This window comes from Macaca mulatta, chromosome 6 (assembly GCF_049350105.2).
Source record: "Macaca mulatta isolate MMU2019108-1 chromosome 6, T2T-MMU8v2.0, whole genome shotgun sequence".
Classification (NCBI taxonomy): Eukaryota; Metazoa; Chordata; class Mammalia; order Primates; family Cercopithecidae; genus Macaca; species Macaca mulatta.
Window position 1 is genome coordinate 177717584 of NC_133411.1, and position 21721 is coordinate 177739304.

The 21721-nt window shown below is 42.4% G+C and overlaps 1 protein-coding gene across 1 annotated transcript in view; it reads right to left on the reverse strand.

The window, feature by feature from the left end:
• SLIT3 (slit guidance ligand 3) overlaps window positions 1-21721 on the reverse strand; it is a 641372-nt gene that overhangs the window by 185983 nt on the left and 433668 nt on the right. The gene's annotated exons all lie outside the window — the stretch shown is intronic.

The following is a 21721-nucleotide window of genomic DNA, read 5'->3' on the forward strand; positions in this document are numbered from 1 at the left end:
GGTGCATGGGGAATATACCAATTCCAAATTAGACTCAACTAATCTAATTTTATAGTCTTTTTATTATTCTAAGCACCACATGTCTGTGGTGGTTTGATGCCTCTGTGCATTGTTACGGGCCCCATCTGGTAGGTCATTCTATTGAAGCATTTTCTGACTAAATACAGATTCCCTCAAACTGCACTAACCATCATCAACATTAAAGAAATTCATTGAGGGAAGCGTTCATGAAGAGGGGAAGAAGGAATATCGTTATTGCCTTAAAGATGTACCACTTTGATTTAAATTGGGGAGAATTAAATGCACCTATTTCCAGACTCCTTTTTTATTTCCCTTTCCATCCTGTGAGCATGAAAATAATGTCTCTTAAAAAGATGCCTTGACTAATATACATTCTAGTTGGAGACTGAGCTATTTTAGTTGAGGGATAATACATAGATACCGTTTTTCTAAAAAATTAAAATATATATAATGTGTAAGTCAGGATACCAACTATGATCACACCCCAACTTAAATATCATGTATTATATACATAACCCATTTTATTCCTTAAAAAACCATAAAAAACAATAAGATGTTATACAGGAATTGGTTACTGACACCAGATTGTCGTACTCTGTCCACAGAGCACACCATAGTCTTTGGGGCTGCGGGTCAGGTGAAAAGAACTATGGCTGTACTAAAAAACTCCAAGACTCTTAATTTTCTCCACCTCTTAGGTGGAAGGTTTTCCTGGTGTTGGAATTTTCATGTGTAACTTGAGTTAAACGATCCCAGGACAACTCTCCACAAAAGATGTGCAAAGCTACCTTTGGGAACCCTCTCCCAGGGCTTTATTTTCTACTGAAGGAAGGCAGGATTAAAATGAAAATACTATTATCTTTGGAAAAGTATCCAGATGTAGAATTGTATAAATGCACACAAAACGCAATAGAGTGATGCCGTGCATTACAAGAGACAGGCTCTGTCACAATATTATGGGGAATTATTAATATATCATCTCAATAGATGCTCATGATACAAGATTCAGATATTTAGAATAAAAGAAAAAAACAATCCACAGGCATCTCGAGAAGCAGAAGCACATTTTTGGTTGGCGAGTTCTGTATCTAGCGTTCAAAGTTCTCAGTGACGCCCACTCACACGGAGTCTCACCGCGTCCTCTCGACCCCTAATTCTTCTGGAGCCTTTCTTCACATGAGTTTGCTGAGCCTCTTTTTCATAGATTTCTCACAGTGTTGGGGCCACCGATTCCCCGCAGAGGTTCTATGAAGGCAGTCTAGTCCTGCTGCCCAGCTTCTAGATTTATCATCAGCTCAGAGGCCGGTGAATCAACAACCCCTACCCCACGCCAAGGCCACCAAACCTTACCAAGCAGAAATGCAGTGGAGCTGGCTTTTGGCTCCAAGAAACTGTTCAATGAACATGCTGAATTCGGCAAAAATGGCACCATCCGCCTAAGTAGAAAAGGATCTAAATCATCACACTGGGAAGTCTGGGGTGTGTAGAGATGGCAGTTTGTGGTGCATCGGTTTTCATGCAGACATTTCATAAAGGTCCTTGCTATTAGTATATTATTTATTTACTGGATTTGTGAAGCGTTTTCTATTCCTTTTCTTTTTGAGAACACCAGAAATCAAACAGGGGACTCTAAATGTACAGAATTTTATGTGGAAAGAATGGAATCTGCAGGGAAGAAGAAAATGCCATAGAAAGAAGAGAATAAACGAAAGTGGTAGAAAGTAGCCAAAAGATTTTTTAAAAAGACTAAACACATGCTACTCAATATCCCATCACAGTCCTGCTACTCAGCAAACTGAAGTGGTGGGACAAGAGTCTTCGAGAGGGCTCTGATCATTTTCAGGCTAAAAGCAGAGACATCTAATATGTTACTAATTACGTGACGTTTAAATATTTTCAGTGGGTGGCACAAGTTGACATCTAGTTTATTTGCAACGGGGAAAACTGAGCTTTACTATAAGCATCTCTGTGGGTGTATTTTATAGACTATTTTAAAACATGAAACATCAAAATTTAAAATATTTATGCAGAAGTGTGCTTTTCTAGAAGACATTTATTATAACTGAGATTGCCTCCTTTTGTTCTAACCACAGATAAATGAAACAGACAGGGTATTCCAGTCGTGATGGTCAAGCAGCCATTCTCAAGACAAGATGCCCCATTTGTTACCGGGGTCTTTAAGGGTTTAACACCTATGGGGGCCCCATAAGGTAAACAAAAACCACAGCAGTTACTCCACTTCCCAGCTCTTATATCTCCATGGCGCCAAGCATTAGCGTATTTGTAAAAAGCCCAATTAATCGTCCATCAGCTTTCCTGATATTTCATGCAAATACACTAGGTCTCTAAAACAAAGTAAATACACACTTGGTTCAGACACGTTTCTTTTTCTTTGCAAAATGACACCTCAGCAACATAAAAGTTAGTCCTGACACACAGGAGAAGGGAGGCAAAATAAACACAAGCCCAGCATTTCTTTGAGGATGGTGGAGTGGAGCGTTACTAAACACACAGAGAACCTTCCGAAGCTGAGGCCAAAACATCTGACTTAGCAGTTTGCTTCTGGGGGCTGATGTGACCACAGGCAGCTGATGTGTATTCTAAGCTCTCAGGTCAAAGGTTCATATCGTGTCTTTGAAAGACCTCGTTCAAAGACCCTCTCAAAAACAAATCAACAAAGCCCATTGCCTACCTTGCAACATGCACGCCATCACTCGGGAGGCATCTGCAAAAAGGGCTTTGGAAATGTGAGCAGAGAGAACTCAGCAGTTGGAGGATGCCTGAGGGCTCTCTTTCGATTTTTCCTGGGCCATAAGAAGTGTATTTCCCACAGCTGCTGAATCTTTGCTTCTTATCATGCAACATAACTCTCCCCGTGCCTAGCGCAGTGCCAGCCACCTCACAGATGGTCACCAATAGTTGCAGAATGAGTCCTTCCGGGAAAAGGTGTCAGGGCTGAACCCAAGCTGTATGGAATAAAGCTCTAAGCCATATCGTCACGACTGTGGCCCTGTGGCCCTTCTAGTGACAATAAAGACTGAGCACTCCTACTGTGCCTGGACAGGGCTAAGCACCTTCCCTGCTTCCTTGTCTTTCTGAGACACAGACCTCTACCAGGGAGCCCTTGGGAAGGAGGCTTGGAATAAAACAAGGTTTCTGTGGGTCCAGGATGAAGATGGGGAACGGGAAGGCAGGAGATTTTGGGAAGCCTGGCTATGTTTTTAGAGGCCACTTTTATTGTCCTCTACTGTATACAGGATACTCAATTTGATTTACACTCCCCTGTCTCTGAATAAGCCAAGAAGCCCCAAAACATTTCATGATATTAAATTAACTGCTCTAATTTCCCCAGGAAGCTCGAATTTCGGCAAACAATATGAGTGCTAAAATGATACCAGAGTCCATTTAGAGAGGAATCCTCCGACAAGCACTAAATGCAGACTTCCCGAGAGCAGCTTTCCGACTACTGTATTTTTATACTCTGAGAATATAAACAAGGCGGAAAGGAAAGCCAGCGTGAGTGAGGACTTAAAATAATCTCCACAAACGGCAGACTGGGAGATAGCACTTTTGTAAGAATTCCCATTAGTAAGCATAATATACTCCTATTATCACAGTTCATCTCTTTCAATTACAATGTGAAATTTCATAATTGAAGCAGGATTAGAAATATTTTTGTGCTTCAAAAATTAAAGCAGCCTATCTAAATCCTTTACAAAGGGTTAAAAAACTGGCTACAATTTAAAAAGCTTCTAACTATCTCCCAACAATAACCAAAAAAAAAAAAAAAAAAAAAAAAGAAGAGATAAAGAAATGTATAAAGAAATGTATAAAAAGAAAAAGAATTTTTTTTTTTAAATTTAGGATTTCAGTGATGCATTTAAGTTCCCATGAAGAATGCCTTGAAAACAGACATCTCCAGAAATAGGCTTTGGGTATCTGGAAGAAAAGCCGAATTCCAAACTAGGTATCTACATGCAAGGTCTGTATCAGGGGATACCCATCTAGTTGTTCACTCCTCATCCAGATGTTCTGGGGACCCAGCATCTCATCAGGTGGATGGTTAAACTTCGCCTGAGGGCACTGTCCCTCCAGGGGCCCCCAGTCCGGCAGCAGCGTTCCGCTCTGAGCGTTCTGTTCCTGTTCCTCCTCATGCTACATGGGAGAAGTAGCTGAGGCTCAGCACCCGTTAGAGTTTAACAATTTGCTAATTTCTGAATAAAGCTATCCCTACCAAATGTGCCAAATAAGTGTGGGGACTTCTGTATGAAATTCACAAGGGAAGCCTTACTAGAAACCCAAAGCAAGTCAACAGTCATGAAATCCAACAAGAAATTAACCTGTAAGAGTAAGATAGTACTATGAGATGTTCACACTATCTTAGGTACTCAGGATGAAGAATAAAGTATGAGACATTCTTTGAAAATATTTGGAAGAAGGTTGCCACCTTTGGTTTTTACAGCTCAATTATATTGAAAGGTTTAAGGGAATTTAAAAACCTAAACTGTAATAATTTGAATTCATTTTTGATGAAATACACATATATTCATCAATGTACATATTCAAGGTATTCTTTTTCTAGACTGAGGAGAAACAGAATGTTTTAACTATAAAAAGAAAACCAGGGGAACCCCTACTTTCATGAAACAAGGCAGAAGACAAAATGTGAAACAGCCTTGACGTGCTATTTCTTTCCTCCCTATTATCCAATTGTCCTTTAAGCAGAGAATAGGAAATCTAGAAGCGCTTTTGAAGGTTGTTTTTTTATGACAGTTTAACATTCTAAAAAATCATTATTGAAGAACAAATTATAGAAGCATTTGTCTGCTGCTAGCTGGGGTCTTTGAAAAAAATAAAGCTCAAGGTTATTTTAACTGACAAAAGGAAAAAAAATTATCTTCAGAAGAAACGCATATACTTCATATAACTGAGTATTGGTTACACTTCCTCAGACAAATCAAACACTTGATCTAAGCCGCAATCTGCTAATGAATTGTCACTGCTTCTCATCATTAGAGGGTTACTGTAATTCTACATTAAAACAACATCTCAAATGAGCAAAAAGAAGGGAATCTATCATTTTGCTCATTTTGCACACTTGCCCACCAGACCCTACAATACATATAGATGTTTACTGATCCATGAATTATTTAAGTATCCACAGAGACCCCTGTCTCTAAAACTGGCAACTCTATGCCTATTTTTCCTACATATGTAGTTACATGTAATATTGTATCCATGTAAATACAAATATATATAACTGGTAAAGCAATTGTTGACCTCTGACGTTTAATGTGGTACAGCCAGTTATATTTACAGAGATATTTAGCTAATTGATTGTTAGCATTCCAAAGACTTCAACCAACCAAATCTACTTTGTAAAGGACAAAGTCCTAGCTTAATTAAGCTCTCTGATCAGAACAGCCTGCTTAGAACTTAGCTGAAAATTGAACAAGTCTATTTCAACAAATGTCGTTATGCATGCTTTGCCACATAGCTAGCACGACACCTTCTATTTCGTATAGATCATAATGCCGTTCAACATATGCAACTTCTCAGCAGGAGAAAAACTGCATCCACTCCAGTAGATGCTCCTGAAAGCAAGCTCTGCAATAATGCAAACAGTGATGATGGATTAGCCACAAAGAGGCACACCAGACCTTGGAGAATAAAGAGGTGTTTTACACATCGCTGGGAAATATCAATAACTTCACTTCTGTGTTTACATAGTTGCCTGTATGTTGGGCATTTGGAAAATGAATTTGTGTTGAAAAATGCAGGAGGAAGATCCCTGCAAACCAATTTAGCATTCAAGATAGTTACGGGGGACAAGCAGAGATACCACTTAATTGTGGCGAGTTTAAATTGGAAACAAATCTCTGGCATTTCTAGATAAATAAAAGAACAACAATAACAAAACAAACAAATCCAAAGCAAATCAAATGAAAACACCCCATATTCACAGCGAGAGTATCATTTGTTTTCCAGCAACTTCTAGGCCCGGGGAGCAAGGAAGTTTGGTTACTGTTTGCAAAATGTGCTGTCACACTTTGAGGCTTGCCTCAAATCTACCCTCATCCTGTGGTCATCCCCATGTTAGGACCAAAGGGTTTTATACCTAGGTGGACAAACTCCCCAAGCTTTGCCTGGGACTTTCCCTGATTTAGCATTGAAACTCCTGTGTTCAATCCTGGGAAACAAATCAATTCCAGGCAAACTGCGATGGCTGCTTACCCTGTTATACCCCATGGGGCTGACTCAGTTGAAAGTAGATTTATTCTTGACATTTCATTCCCTCAACCATATCCCTCAACCTTAAAATGTCTGTTGACTCACAAACCCAGCTTTCAGTTCTGTTGGCTCTAAAAGGCTCCTCACTGCAGCTTCTGTAAAATGGGCTGCCCCTGTGCAAACACACCCATCATAAGGCAGGGGGAGTCTTGAAAGTCACTGAAACATTGGACCTTGTGTTCTCTGCCTTCCTCATTGGGAATCAGAATTTCTTTTTAAGAAGTATCAGTGTTTTACTCGCCGGCCTTACTGATGTCATGAATACTCAGAGGCTGGACAAATAAATGGCTGTCTCCATAGTGATTGGGGCAGGTTTGTGGTTTCCCTAGTTACACTCTTGAGCGATAACCATCTGTGGTTCCTCCCCGGCAGAGGCGCAGGAGGGAGGAAGAAGCGAGAAACTGGGAAGATGAAATGTGCTTTTGTTAACGGGCATGAAAAGTTATCTCCCACATCTCTGTTTTTCCCTCTGTTTTTCTAAATCACCCAGCACAAACTATAGTGAGGTAGTTTTTTTCTTTTCATCCCCATGGGGGTTTCAGAAAAAGCTTCCCACTGGGCTCTAAAGATTAAACGATTCCAGCTGTGTGAATATGACCACTAAGCAGGAGCCAGAGCTGAGATATTTCTTCCTGGATGGGAGGTCAGTGCCCAGGTGAGATGTTCGTTTTCATTCAAATACAAGATTGCAAGCATCCCCACTCTGGGTCCAGGCCATGAATCGGCCCATCCTGGGGAGTGCTCCCTGACAGCACACTGAGACCACATCATCTCCTTCAGCCTTGAGAGATCTTTGTTTCCCTTTAAAAACATCACATAGATTGCTCTTCAAGAAAATTAAAGTTTCCTTGAATTTATTCACATTTCCAGCCCATACTAACTCACCCTTTAAAGGCTCTTGTTATTGACTAGCCGTTTTTTTTTTCTTATAAAAATGGAAGACTAGGGCTTGTATAATTTGTAACTATGCAAACTAAGTGATTCACATCCATGCCCCCGAGTCTCAGTTGTAAAAAGCAGATAACATTTAGTCCAAAAGGAATTTTTGTGTATTAATGAAATGTGTGCACTCTGAAAATGTATTTGTGGCATTGCTTAATTTTATTTGCTTTAAAACAAGTAATATTACATTTAGGAATTCTTTTTTACATAATCTCCAAGCTCTCTTTCAGCTCTGAAGTTATATGACCTGAAATTGGTTTCTTATGAAATTTTAAAAACATTCTTCTTCATCTAACTTAGACCCTTCTGTGATTGGAACCTCTCTCTTTATCCCTTCTTCTTCCATCCCAAAGAATCTATTATTTGAGATATTCAATATAATCTTTCTGGACTAAGGGCAGCTGTTCAGACTCACAAGCTTTTCATACTTCTCCTGCTGTTATGAGATTGAAATACAAGAAGCCACCAAAAACCTACACCAAAGAAAATACAAATTGCTCCCTTACTGAAAGAAGGATACCAATGTGTGCACATACTCACAGTTTCCATAGTTGAGACAACTAAGGAGAGAAATTGCAAAATTTAATCTCATTTCTCGGTGGCTACTTCCAACTAATAACCAATCAAGTAATGTACCACCTAAAATAGTCAAATGCCACACCATCTATGGCATATAAGTTCTTAATCTTAACATTCCATAAACTGTACACAAACCTTCAGTGGCTCCCCGTGGCTGACATTATAAATTGTAGCAATCACAAAACCATCACAACCATGATAATAATTGCACACAACATTTATTCAACACTTATTAAGCATCAAGTATTGAACTGAGCACCATTTAAATGTCTTATGCCAGTCTGATCTCACAATAATTCCTACAGAAGAAGAAAGTGAGGCATTGAAAGCTATGTCTTTAAACTTGGCATTGAACCCAGTTCTGTCCATGCCCACGATGACTGTAAGAGATGCTGCTCCTCTGGAAACAGCCCACACTCCTTAGCCTGACCTTAGGACCTAACTCCTTAGCTGCACCTCTCTCTGTGTAATACATGAATGCACCAAGTACTTTCATGTTTCCATGTTCACTTATGCTTGTCCTTGCCCTGTTTGTGAAATCCCTCTCCATCCATCAAGATCTTCCACAAAGGCCACATACTCTAGGAGACCTTCCTGCACAAACTCAGGCAAAATAAACTGCTCTTTCCGAGCTCTCATGACCCTTCGGTCATCCCCTCATTCAAGCACTTACTTCACACAGTAGGACGAATTGTGAATACAGGAGAAAAAAGAGGTTCAGAGAAGTTGTTATGTAGCATCAAAAAAGGAGCTCGGCTACTACATTGGAGAGTCAAGTTCAAACCTGCCTTCCCAATCCAGGAGCCTCAGGGCTCACCCATCAGGCTATTCCACCTTTCTCTGACTTTCAAAATACAAAGACAGGGAGCCTAACATCACTGTGTGGGTGTAACTCAAGTTATTGTAGGCTGGGAAGAGGATGGTGAGAAAGCCAAACTTTAGTCTTGGTATTTGTCACTGGGAACTAGTTGCTTTCATTGGACTGCAAAGTATTCTTACCCAGAAGATGGGGTTAGGGGTACGGGATGCGGGGAGCAGCACAGTCAACAGTGTCCCCACCACTGCCTCCTGTGTCTCTCAGATTCCTTGGGGGTCCCGGTCCATTTGACTTTTAGGGTCACTGGGGATGGTAACTGATTTTAGCTCCAGTCACAGAGGATCATGGACGGGTGCCTGCACCTTGAGAGGATGCTTCAATTCCAGGTCACCTAGTAGGACCCAATGGGTGGTCTTCCGACCAGGCTGGGACAGCGTAGTGCTCTCTTGGGCACAGGCATGGCCTCTCTGGACAAATGGTTCTCTTTGCTCCAGGCAAAAGTGGTAAATTACGCCGATTTGAATCCATCATTCCTGGGCATGGCCTTCCCCAGAGGTGATAAGGCTTGTCTTCCAAGGGTATACAAGCCGCAGGAACCAAAGGAACGGGACAACAGTAACCAGATTGTGTCGTAGGGTATTCAGGGTGAGTGGCCATTAGCGAGGCATCACTCAAAGGTATGTCTGTGGCAGCAGAGGCCAATTAAGACATGTTTTGTAAGTTCAGTGTACGGGGGATATCAAGGTCCTTGTAATTAACTGCTGAGAGAAGGAGCGTCAAAACTTAGCAGCATGTGCTGTGCTGATAGCCACTTTCGATCTAGCTAACACGCAGCATGGAAATACTCTAGAAGAGGCCAGTTTCCTTTTCTTTACTATTATTTTTGAGGAATAATGAATGCCTGAACTTATCCGCAACAGGAGAGCGGGTACAGTCTCTGTTTCACACACTCCTGTACCTGGCCCACAGCGCCTGGCACACAGGAGGTACTCAGTAAAAAGCCCTAGGATCACATGAGATTCCACTTCACACACACTAGAGAGGCTATCATTAAAATGATGAAAAACAGTAAGTGCTTGGAGAGGATGTGGAGAAACTGGAACACTCTTACACGGCTGGAGGGGATGTAAAATGGTGCAGCTGCTGTGGAAAACAGTTTGGTGGTTCCTCAAAAAGTTAAACATAGACTTATCATATGACCCAGCAATTCCATCCCTAGGGATATAGCCTAAAGAATTAAAAACTGGTGTTCAAACAAAAACTTGCACACAAACGTTCACAGCGGCACCATTCACAAGAGCCAACAGGTGGAAACAGCCCGAGTGCCTGTCAGCGAATGAGTGGATACAGCAATTGTGGTACGTACACGTAAAGGAATATTATTCAGCCACAAAACAGGAATGAAGTACTGATGCACGCGGCAACATGGATGACTCTTGAAAACGTTATGCTAAGTGAAAGAAGCCAGACATAAAAGGTCACCTATTGTGTGATTCCTTGAATAGAAAATGTCCAGAACAGATAAATTCATAGAAACAGAAAGCAGATCAGCAATTGCCAGAGGCTGGGGGCAGGGAGGGAATGGGGAGTGACTGCTGAGTGGGTAAGGAATTTCCCTTGAGGGTGATGAAAATGTTTTAGAAATAGATAAAAGTTTACCATCCCCACTCTCTTTGCCTAAACTGACATTTTTTCCCCCTGAGTCTTGAGTGATTTTTGGGAGGCTGAGGCGGGTGGATCGCGAGGTCAGGAATTCAAGATCAGCCTGGCCAATATGGTGAAACCCTGTCTCTACTAAAAATATTTAAAAAATTAGCCAAGTGTGGTGGTGGGCGCCTGTAGTCCTAGCTACTCAGGAGGATGAGGCAGGAGAATCACTTGAACCTGGGAGGCGGAGGTTTCAGTAAGCCAAGATCACACCACTGCACTCCAGCCTGGGTGACAGATTGAGACTCCATCTCAAAAAAGAAAAAAACAAAAATAAATAGATAAAAGCGATGGCTGCACAACACTGTGAAGGTACTAAATGCCACTGAATTGTACTTTTAAATGGTTAGTTCTATGTTATGTGAATGTTACCTTAGGAAAGGAAAAAAAAGTGAAGATTGCTCTTTCCACGACAGGCAGGAACTATATGAGACCACCCCATTTTGAGGGTGGTTTCCCTCTGACGACGTCACAGTGAAAGACAGGGAAGCCTAGGATCAGTTCTTACACGATGAGATAGCAAACCTGATTCTATCGGGTGTGAAAAGAAATATCTTGGCATTGAAGAGCAATGCAAATGAAGGAGAGAAACATGAGGAAATTGAATTCACCTATTTTGGGGGATTATTTATAACAAATTTTAAAACTCTCTCCCCCAGCTTGCTTTGGGGATACTCCCAATCACTCAAGATTCAGGGGGAACAATGTCAGTTTAGGCAAAGAGAATGAGGACGGTAAACTTGATGGAAGGAGAAAAATCACCTGCTAGGCTCCCAAGTCCAGCGTAAAATAGTGTGGGATTAGCCACTGTTTTGTGTTTTCCACACTACTGCTCCTGCTTTTGCATCAGTAGCCAGCACAGATAACTCAGTAGATTGCATTTGCATTTCAGAAGCCGAGTTCCTCGTGTGTGTGTGTGTGTGTGTGTGTGTGTGTGTGTGCGCGCGCGTGCCTTTGCTCAGACTGGTTCTCTTAAAAGGGGAGAAAGGAGGCCAGGCTGTTACCCTCACTCAGGGCACTGAGGGAATTGCTTCTGACCAGAAACCCCTGCCTGCAGAGGCCGCTGGTCTGGGTGGGCTATGGACGCACGACGGCTCCTGGGGAAGAGATGGTGGGAGGGCCTGATGAAAATGGTGAGGAGTTTTCCCTCATGCTGTCTCTAAATTCTCCCAGGACTCTCCGGAGCAGCCAAGTCAGTCTCACTGGTAAATCCAAAAACATCTGGGGGACCCACAGAGATGGTTCCTACTTGGGTACCATCTGGGTGAAGGCCAGTTCTGCCCACAAGCTTCTGGGTCCAGAGCTCTTCACTGCAGCTACTTCTACTTAATTGGCTGAAGAAATTTCTGAAGAAATTTATAATTCCTTCCCTGATTCCAAAAGGGGAAATAAGGGCATTATTCACACTTCAGAACTGAGGATGAGAGCCACTGTTCTGGGGGAGGATAAAAAAGAGTGATTTTCTTTTATTCATTTGCCAGCAGTAGAGATTTGTTTTGTTTTGTTTTTAAGATGGTGTGGTTTAGTGGAAAAAATACAGTTTGCTCAGGAATCAGATGCTAAGGATATTTGACCTTGTTGGACTATGGCCTAACTTCTCTGGGCTAAAATTTCCCTATTGGTAAAACAAAGGCAAGAAATAGATGATTTCTACGGGCCCCTCAAGAGCTGGCATTCAGCGCTGCTGAGTTTTCATTCAGTCCCTGAGTCCGTCCTCACATGAGGTTTTTCTCATTTTGTTGTTACAGGTCCTGTCTGAGGAGTCAGATTTTATTTTTAATGCAGTACCTTGAGAATGTAAGTGTAAATCTCCTCCTGTTTGGAACAGTTAAGACGAGGACTCTCCAGGGGGTCAGAGGTCTGAACAGCAGGGTGGAAAAAAACACAAGTATGAATGAATGTGGTATTAACTTCTACCAAAGCGCTCCACGGAAAACCGCCAACCTCAAAAGGCCTCAACGGTGCCCATCAGGTAGAGATTCACGTAGGAGTTCTTAGGCGGGACAAGACCAGCTTTCCAACTTCCGGATGCATACGGGGTTAGACACAAGGTGTCGGGCCACTGGGGATCCTGCTACCCCATCTCTTGGAGATGCCTCCTCTTCCTGCTCAGCTCTTCTGTGTCTTAGAAACAGCATATTTTCCTGTTCCATTTGTCACAGAAACAGCTTTTAAAGAGCATTCAACAGTGTTTCCAGCATTCAATAATTTCAGAGCTTTTAGAAAGCTAAGACTAGACTCCCACATCTACTGGAAAAATGAGAGTCTAGAAGTGGCGAACACAGTCTCTGAAGGCAGAAGAGGAGAAAACCATCCCCGGGGATAGTCCCAAATGGAGCGACTCACTGAGAAGTTCCGGGAGATGCAAGGGCAGAGAATGGGCCTTCTAGGACTTTCCCCAATATTCTCCAGTAAATTACATTCGAAATGGGCCACCCCACTCCTTTGTCTCTTTCAGAAATGATCTTTGGACTTACACTGCCCTTTCTGGCAAGTTCCTTCTACTTTTCTATCCCAGTTAAAGGCTAGTTCTCTTAGAAGCCTTGGTTTGGGAAAAGTAAGGTCCTTTCAAGTAAGACTTGGGGGGAAAAATTCCTTGTTTCCAGATCAAATGTGTTATTTTCTCAGCCATCCAAACGCCACTTACATAGTGCCCTGGACTCTATCCACAGACTCCCCTGCAGCAGCCTTCCTTATGCATTGGGCGCCCAGCAGCTTTCTGAGCTCCCTCAGCTGCTCCTGGCCCTCGGAAGCCTGTCCCTGATGGATACAAATAGATAAGCTGTGTCTTCCTATACTTCCTTAAGCTCCCTCATTCTGTTCTTTGCTTTAAAATGTTCCATTTCAAGTTAATCACCAAAGGTTTGGATTTTCCACCCTGGGTTACTCACAGGCATTCTTGGCATTTACCTCTCGGGGACTCAGCACATCCCCATCAACCATATTATGCTTTGGTTCCTAGGCCCCTGGGTGGGCTGGGTGCAGGGGGTGCAAGATCCACACGTGAAATGCAAAAGTGGGTGGCTGCTGCTGCAACCCTTCTCTAAACAGAGAGTGAGGCTTGCGGTGGGGTGGACACAGTCTTACAACATGAGTGATGCTATCTCTAGGACTTCAAAGCAGAGAAGTCTGAACCCACCCGATCAGGAAAGGTTGGATAATTAGCGCTAACGTTTCCTTTGCCTGTGATGGATAGCCACTTTGGAAATATTTTCCATCCTGACTTTTCCTTGGGTCAGCATTGTGGCAGAAGGAGGGGGTGGAGAGACGGGGTCTCTCTTGGTCATGATGTTCTATACTAACCCCTCCAAGAAGAGAGAGGCCCCAGAATTGTCTCTATACAAAAGGTTTGCATTAACTGTAATGAAGCAAATGACAAAATCAATAAAGTGGGAATTGCGTGGCTGTCATAAAGATGATGTAAATCCAGGGTTCACGATGGTTATGAAGCTATTTAGAATTGTAATTAAAACCAGCACCATTTTTTTCAAGATAAAAGCCCCTTTGACAACCATAAATGCAAGCTACAGGAAATTTTCAACAAATATATTCAAAATTAATGTATGGCACAAAGATGGCATAAATTAACTGAGGATAATCCATAAGCCCAGGCTCCAGAATGTAAGAGCACTGAGTAAAGAGATTTCGATTTCACGTTTGGTTTTCAAGCAATGTGGTTTTCAATTTTAATCAAGTTAAAGCTTGACAGAGCACTTAGAGACTCTGAATGAATGGCATATTTCTGACAACTACTTTTCAATGAGACTAAAAATGCTGTCTCTGTATTTGCCCAACTTGAGATCTCACGGCATTTGCTATTTTATGCATCCCACACATATCAGAACAGAATTCAGGAGCGTGCATGTAGGAGATGACCTTTTTGTTTTATTTGGGAGTGGGAGTAGGATGGGGAGGGAGAGGAAGGGGATGGGCTGTCCAGGTCTTCCAGTCCTAACGAGTTATCTTCCTTGGACTTATTTTCTGAGCCCTGATTACCCACTGTAACACTGAGATTTCTTGGGAAACATTCACCTACTTACTTATCTATGATCCTACCTTCCTCTTTCCTTACCTATCCACGCACCTAAATTCAGAACATCACCGTTTGCCTTTAGATCATTAACAAAATCACCTGCTATGAACTTCAACTCTGCTGAAGGAGATTCCAGCCCTCAGGGTGGTTGCAGCTATAGAATTGTAAAATGCCACTGTTGAAAGTGATCTCAGAGATTATCAGATGCAAGCCCATAATTTTCAACAGAAGAGGAACGTAAGGATTAGAGAGAAGAATTACTTAAAATCCTGAGATAGCATTTGGCAGAGAAGTAAGGACTTGATTGCTAAACCCTTGGGTCACACTGTTTAGAGACGAGTGACACCTGATACACCAGTGAAAAAATGTAAAGCAATAAAAGGTGATTAAATTACATCTTCAAGTCTGAAATGCTACTAGAACTCAGGGATGCTTGACTCCTTCATTCCATCTGGGGCTTCGGTGTGGTGAGAAGTGGAGGGATTGAGGAGTCCCAGGGATTTAGGGGTGTATTAATTATGTTTTTAAATTTTCTCTACTTTAAAATAGTTTGACATCTTGTTGGGGGAGGGAAGGGTTCTTGGCATGGGAGAGACTGCCCCTTCCAGAGCTAGCTCATTCCTAGAGACAGTAAACACATTGCCAATGAGCCTATCTTTCATATACAGACCAACTAATCCCAAGTCCATATCCTAACCACCAGCTGTATCTAGCTCACACACCAAGCCAGCCTCTACTCTGCCCTAAATCAACCCAAGGCTGTATACAGGACGACTAGGAATAGCCCTTATGCCCCAAGGCCCACATGAATTATTCAAACTAGCCATTCTTAAGCCGTTTCCCCTGCCCTGCCTTGCCTTTCCTATGAAACCCCAATAAAGGCTTTGGCCCCAGCTTTCCCCTTGCTCCTGTTTCTCCATTCTGCCCGACTCTGGTGCTTCCTCTGCGGCCCTGAATGACATGCTGTGCCACCATTTCTAGGGACCAGTGAGTAACAGTAAACTTTTTGTAAATGGCATTGACCTGTCTGTATCAGCCTTTACAAATTAAGACCCAGACACAGACCAAGGGAACCTAGGTGCTGGTCTTGCCAATTGGCCACATGTTTAAAAGGAGAAATTGGGACCATATGATGTATTTCTTAAAGCCCTCTCTAGCTTGGTAAGTCTATGACTTTCAGTAGGGCAACCTGAATTCCACGCAGTCCCCCCGCCCCCGCTCCCCCACCTCGGCCCACCCAATTTGCCCCATTTCAATAGGCAGTGAGGCTGGCTGCAGTAGAGGAATTGCATGCTAGCCAAACCACTTATTATAAAAGCACATCTCATACCTGCCTTGGTAGTAAAATGGGCAAAGAAAGGAAATCATTTCAGGAAATCTAATTGCATTAAGGAGCTGATTCCAGAAAAGGGTCTTGGCTTGACATACCAAGAAGACTCATCTTCCGTGACAACAAACAATTCGCCAGAGAACATTTGCACATCCACAACCCAATTGTATGGGTTGACAGCAAGTTCCCCAAGCTGCACGTGGACCATTCTAATGGCTGGAAAGGTGTAAATGGTATGAAGCAATTTCACAATGGACCCAAATGGAAGTTCAGTGCTAGTGCTCACTTTAAGATGGCCAGAACATGTAAAGGGAGCCCAGGAAGGGTTAAACTGTTCAACTTCGGAGGCACACAATAAGGAAGGGCTTAGCTTGGGAACCTTGGTGTTTTGGTGTGCATGGCAATGATGTACCCCTTTCAACATTAGCAGCTGCTTAGCAGCAGTGAGAGCATCATTTAATGGGGCCATAGGAGATGTAACTACAAGAGACCAACACTGTCCTTAGAGAACAAAACAAGACCATTTCTGAAGCAGAGCTAAAGCTGAGAATCTTGGCTTTGTGGTCTGTTTATTTTTCATGTAGCTGGAAACCATGTTTAAGGCTAACACTGGGTCAAAGGAATCTCTCGAGATATTTAAGGCATGATACAAAAGCATAAGAATGATACATCGGATTTTGGGGACTTGGGGGAAAGGGCGGCAGGTGGCAAGGGATAAACACTACACACCGGGTGCAGGGTACACTGCTCAGGTGATGGGTGCACCAAAATTTCAGAAATCACCACTAAAGAACTTATTCATGTAACCAAACACTACCTGTTCCCCAAAAACCTATTGAAATAAAAAATAAGGTATGGGCAGCAAAAGGCAGATTAAAGGGAATGGGGCCAGGGACATTCTGTTTAAAAAAAATTTTGGAAAGCTCCTTGTATTTCAATTCCTGTGAAATGTCTTAAAAGTCAAGTACAGAAAACTCCAGAAACTAATTACAGTTAATTGAAATGTTACTACATGATGGTGTCCTTCTTACTCTTATTGCTTTGGGTTGAATCACCATTACTCAGCCACAACTCTCTCCCTATTCATTTTTCTCTATGCAAATCCTAGAGATCACTCAATAGAACACTGGTTTTTTGTTTGTTTGTTTGTTTTGAGATGGAGTTTTGCTCTTGTCGCCCAGGCTGGAGTGCAATGGCACAATCTTGGCTCACAGCAACCTCGGCCTCCCAGGTTCAAGTGATTCTCCTGCTTCAGCCTCCTGAGTAGTTGGGATTACAGGCAGCCACCACCACACCTGGCTAATTTTTGTATTTTTAGTAGAGACAGGATTTCACCATGTTGGCTAGGCTAGTCTCGAATCCCTGACCTCAGGTGATCTGCCCGCCTCAGCCTCCCAACTAGTTGGGATTACAGGCAGCCACCACCACACCTGGCTAATTTTTGTATTTTTAGTAGAGACAGGATTTCACCATGTTGGCTAGGCTGGTCTCGAATCCCTGACCTCAGGTGATCTGCCCACCTCAGCCTCCCAAAGTGTTGGGATTACAGGCATGAGCCACTGCGCCCAGACTGAACATTGGGTTTTATCTTCTTCATTGTCTGGTGTAGGTAACAATGTGGGCTGGGAGTGCAGATGGAGATGAATGCATAAAACACCTATTCTATGAGCCTGAAGGCATCCATGGACCCAAATCACATGCAGTCTGTTGACAATGACCCAAAGTTTGATTTGCCAGATGACTGAATAATGACTCAATATTTGTATTTTTCCAATGAATCGGTTTTTTTCAGTGACCATATGGAGCCAGGAGCATACTTTGAACTTGGGTGTGGAGTCTTTTTTCAAGAAAGAAGCAACTAAACATTTATGGCTTTGTGAGCTGAATATGCTTAAGTAGACAAAAGCGATATTCAGCCAGTGATCTAATTGACATTTTACTTGGGCAAGAGAACTGGGGCCGGCCCAATGGCAGGCAAATTCATTTTCCAAAGGTCATGGGGTTGGCTGCTGGTGATTCGTTGTTGAAAGATATCTCAGGGCTGGTCAAGGCCACAATCAGAAATGCCCGTTGAATACAAATAATTCCCTTCATTCAAAACTGACAGTCACAGCCATGGGTCAATGTGGTTGTACTTATGCAAATGGTAATGATCATGGTTTCCAGTTATGGAGGGTCAACCGTGGCAGAGACAGAGGCAGTGTGGGGCATGGCCAGCTCAGAGTCCTGTGAGTTCTTGCTGGGAAAGTCCTCTCTGGCATCAGATGCTGGGGAATCAAGTGAAATGGGGGCACCCCCATTCTTTGGGCTGAGATCAGATGGATTTAACTCATAAAATTGTTTTATATTACACAAATATATGCACATGACAAAAGAAAATCCAGAGAGATCAAAGAGTATGGAATGAAAAGCAATACCCTTCTGCCCTGTTCCCCAAGTTGAGAAGTTTGCCTTTCCAGAAGCAATTACTGTCAGCATTTCCTATGAATTTGTCCACAAATATTTCACATATATAAAAGCACGTGTGGGCCAGGTGCGGTAGCATGCCTGTAATTCCAGCACTTTGGAAGACCAAGGCGGGCGGATCACCTGAACTCAGGAGTGTGAGACCAGCCTAAGCAACATGGTAAAACCCCATCTCCATAAAAAATACAAAAAAAAAAAAAAAAAGATTAGCTGGGTGTGGTGGCATGTGCCTGTAGTTCCAGCTACTGCAGGGGCTGAGGCGGAAAGATCGCTTGAGCCCAGGAGGGGGTAGGTTGAGGCTGCAGTGAGCCACTGCACTCCAGCCCGGCTGACAAAGTGAGACCTTGTCTCAAAAAAAAAAAAAAAAAAAAAGTGCATGTCAACAAATACAAGCATAACGCTTGAAAACACAAGTGGTAAAACACTGTACAGACCATCTGCACCTAGTTTTCTCATTTATGAGCTCTGGATATGTTTCATATTATATTTAAAGATCAACCTCATTCCTTATAACAACTCTACAATAGTTTGGTGAATGAACATTCCATGATTCATTTGCCTTGGGTCCTATTGGCGGGAATTTAGGTAGCTCCCAAGACATTTTCTCTGCAAATAACACTTACCTAAACATCTCTGGGGACTTAAATGAGATTATGGTTTTTTTTGGTTTTTTTTTTTTTTGAGACGGAGTCTCGCTCTGTCGTCCAGGCTGGAGTGCTGTGGCCAGATCTCAGCTCACTGCAAGCTCCGCCTCCCGGGTTTACGCCATTCTCCTGCCTCAGCCTCCCGCGTAGCTGGGACTACAGGCACCCGCCACCACGCCCAGCTAGTTTTTTGTATTTTTTAGTAGAGACGGGGTTTCACCGGGTTAGCCAGGATGGTCTCGATCTCCTGACCTCATGATCCGCCCGTCTTGGCCTCCCAAAGTGCTGGGATTACAGGCTTGAGCCACTGCGCCAGGCCGCGAGATTATGTTTAAAGTAAATTTATCAAAGTTAAGTTGATAGATTGAAGAATATGTGTATGTTCAATTTTGGTAGCTGTTGCCAGATTGCCTGTTGAGGGGGTTATACCAATTGGCATTCCATTCCCACCGTCAGTGTAAAAGACGGCCCAACACCCTTGCCAATTTAGTATCCTCTGAATTCTTACCAAGAACTCAAGAAATCTCTCTAATCACATCTAAATTTCATGGGAAGGAGTTGAATACGCCATCTGAAGTCAAGATAACCATGGGTCATATGTACTCATGTAGGCTTTCTTCGCAATTTACATTAGTTTTCTAAGACAATGGGATAGAGGACAGATTTTCCCCACTCTGGTATTTGCCATCATTGTTGTTAAGTAATGTTTGGTCATTGTAGAAATATTAGAAAATGGATAGGGATGGTGGCTCATGCCTGTAACCCCAGCACTTCGGGAGACCGAGGTAGGTGGATCACCGGATGTCAGGAGTTCAAGACCAGCCTGGCCAACGTGGTGAAACCCCGTCTCTACTAAAAATACAAAAATTAGCCAAGCGTGGTGGTGGACACCTGTAATCCCAGCTACTTGGGAGGCTGAGGCAGGAGAACCAATTGAACCTGGGAGGCAGAGGTTGCAGTGAACCAAGACTGTCCCATTGTACTCCAGCCTGGACAACAGGAGCGAAACTCTGTCTCAAAAAAAAAAAAAAAAACAGCAAGAAAAAAAAGAAAATGGGTAAGGAAAAAATATAAAATCACTCTTAAGTATTTACACGAGGGAAATGAAAACTTGCATTCACACAATGACTCATCTAATTCAATGTTCATAGCAGCTTTATTCATAATAACCCAAACTTGGAAACCACCCGAACGCCCATCAACAGGAGAATGGATAGACACACTGAAGTATACCCATACGCTAGAATACTACTCAGTAGTAACAAAGAACAAATTACTGACAATACGACATAGGGTGAATTTCAAAATACTATGCTAAGTGAAAGATGTTAGCTGCATAAGGTAACATACTATGTGATTGCATTTCTTCCATTTATATGAAATAGTTATACAGGCAAAACTGTAGTGACAGAAAGCAGATTGGTGTTCGCCAGAGTCCATGCATGGGAGAGAGGACTGACTGAAGACAGAAGGACAATTTGGTGGTAGTTACATGGCTATTCACTGGTCCAAATAAATAGAACCATATAGATGAAATGGATGCATTTTTTAGGTAGATTAAACTTCAATAAAGTTGATTTAAAAACTAAAATCATCTAAATTCCTATCACTTAGAGTTGACAGTTGCTACCATTTGGTTTATGTCCTTCAGACTTTTTTCCCCATGCAAATATATATATAAAATCATATTCAAACTTTTAAGTGTACCTTCTATTTTATTTAATTAAATGGGAACATATGATTTGATAATCTGCTTTGTTAAACAAAATACTAATAATATATTGGTTAGATTATTTAATGGTTTAATTCCTTATCTCAAACTGTTATCTCATTCCTAAACAGCTTCACCTTCTCCCACCTACCCTAACTGTGGTACAGCAACCCAATCTGAGGAAACTCTGTGAGTCTTGGCATCTCTTTTTCAAGATAGCTTTTTCACTTTTTCCTTCTCTCTATAAGATGTGTGGATTAAACTGGCCTGGGACAGATGACAGCCAGCTCACAGTCTAGCCGGGGTCATGTTTCCAAGGTACAGGTGGAGTCGGCATTAGCTGAAAGCTGGGCCAGACTCCATCCTCAGCTTGTAGGGCACTCACAGGGAGAAACCCAAAAGGGCTCCAAAGAGAACCAGAAGTCCTCCACCCTCTACTGTTTGGAGAAAAAGCATCAAAGTAACTGAAAGGGAGGCTTTGTTCTTTGCCTTTGTTCCAGATGAGGCCCTCCCACATTCTCCATTGTCATGATGTGGGACCTCCTTGGCTAACAACATTCTAAGGGATTGACAAATTAAAAGAAATGAAGGCTTGGATATTAGGCACAAAGGACTCAATGTGAGCCACAACCATTGCCTGTCTCATCCCCACTCCTGACCAGATGCTGAACAGCACAGGAAAATCCAACACAGACAACAGACACTTGCCTTACATGTGTGGAAGTTCCCCCCTTTTTATTCTTAGGGCTCTTCACTCTCCTTTTAATTTTGGATTTCCCCCAGTTGTTTTAAACACTGTTAACAGTGAGTCACATTAATATAGATTCATATTTTGACTCCGCTGTGTGACCTTGGACAAACTACCTAACCCTGCTGAGTCCGAGTTTCTTCATCGTTTAAAGAAGGATAATCCCACCAACCCCACTGGGTTGTTATAGCAATTAAATGATATAAGAATAACAATTAACATTTGAAGTGCTTACTATGTGTTAGTGCTAACTCTTTTACAAACATTGTCTGCATTAGGTACTGCATTTAGTCTCTACGAAGAAACCAAGCTTAGTAGAGAAGTTAGCAATTGGCTCAGGACTAGTGAGGAGTCTGAGACTCGAACCCAGATCTCTCCTCATTTCAATGCCAAGTCTGTATTCTGCATGCCAGTGGTTCTCAAAAGTTACAG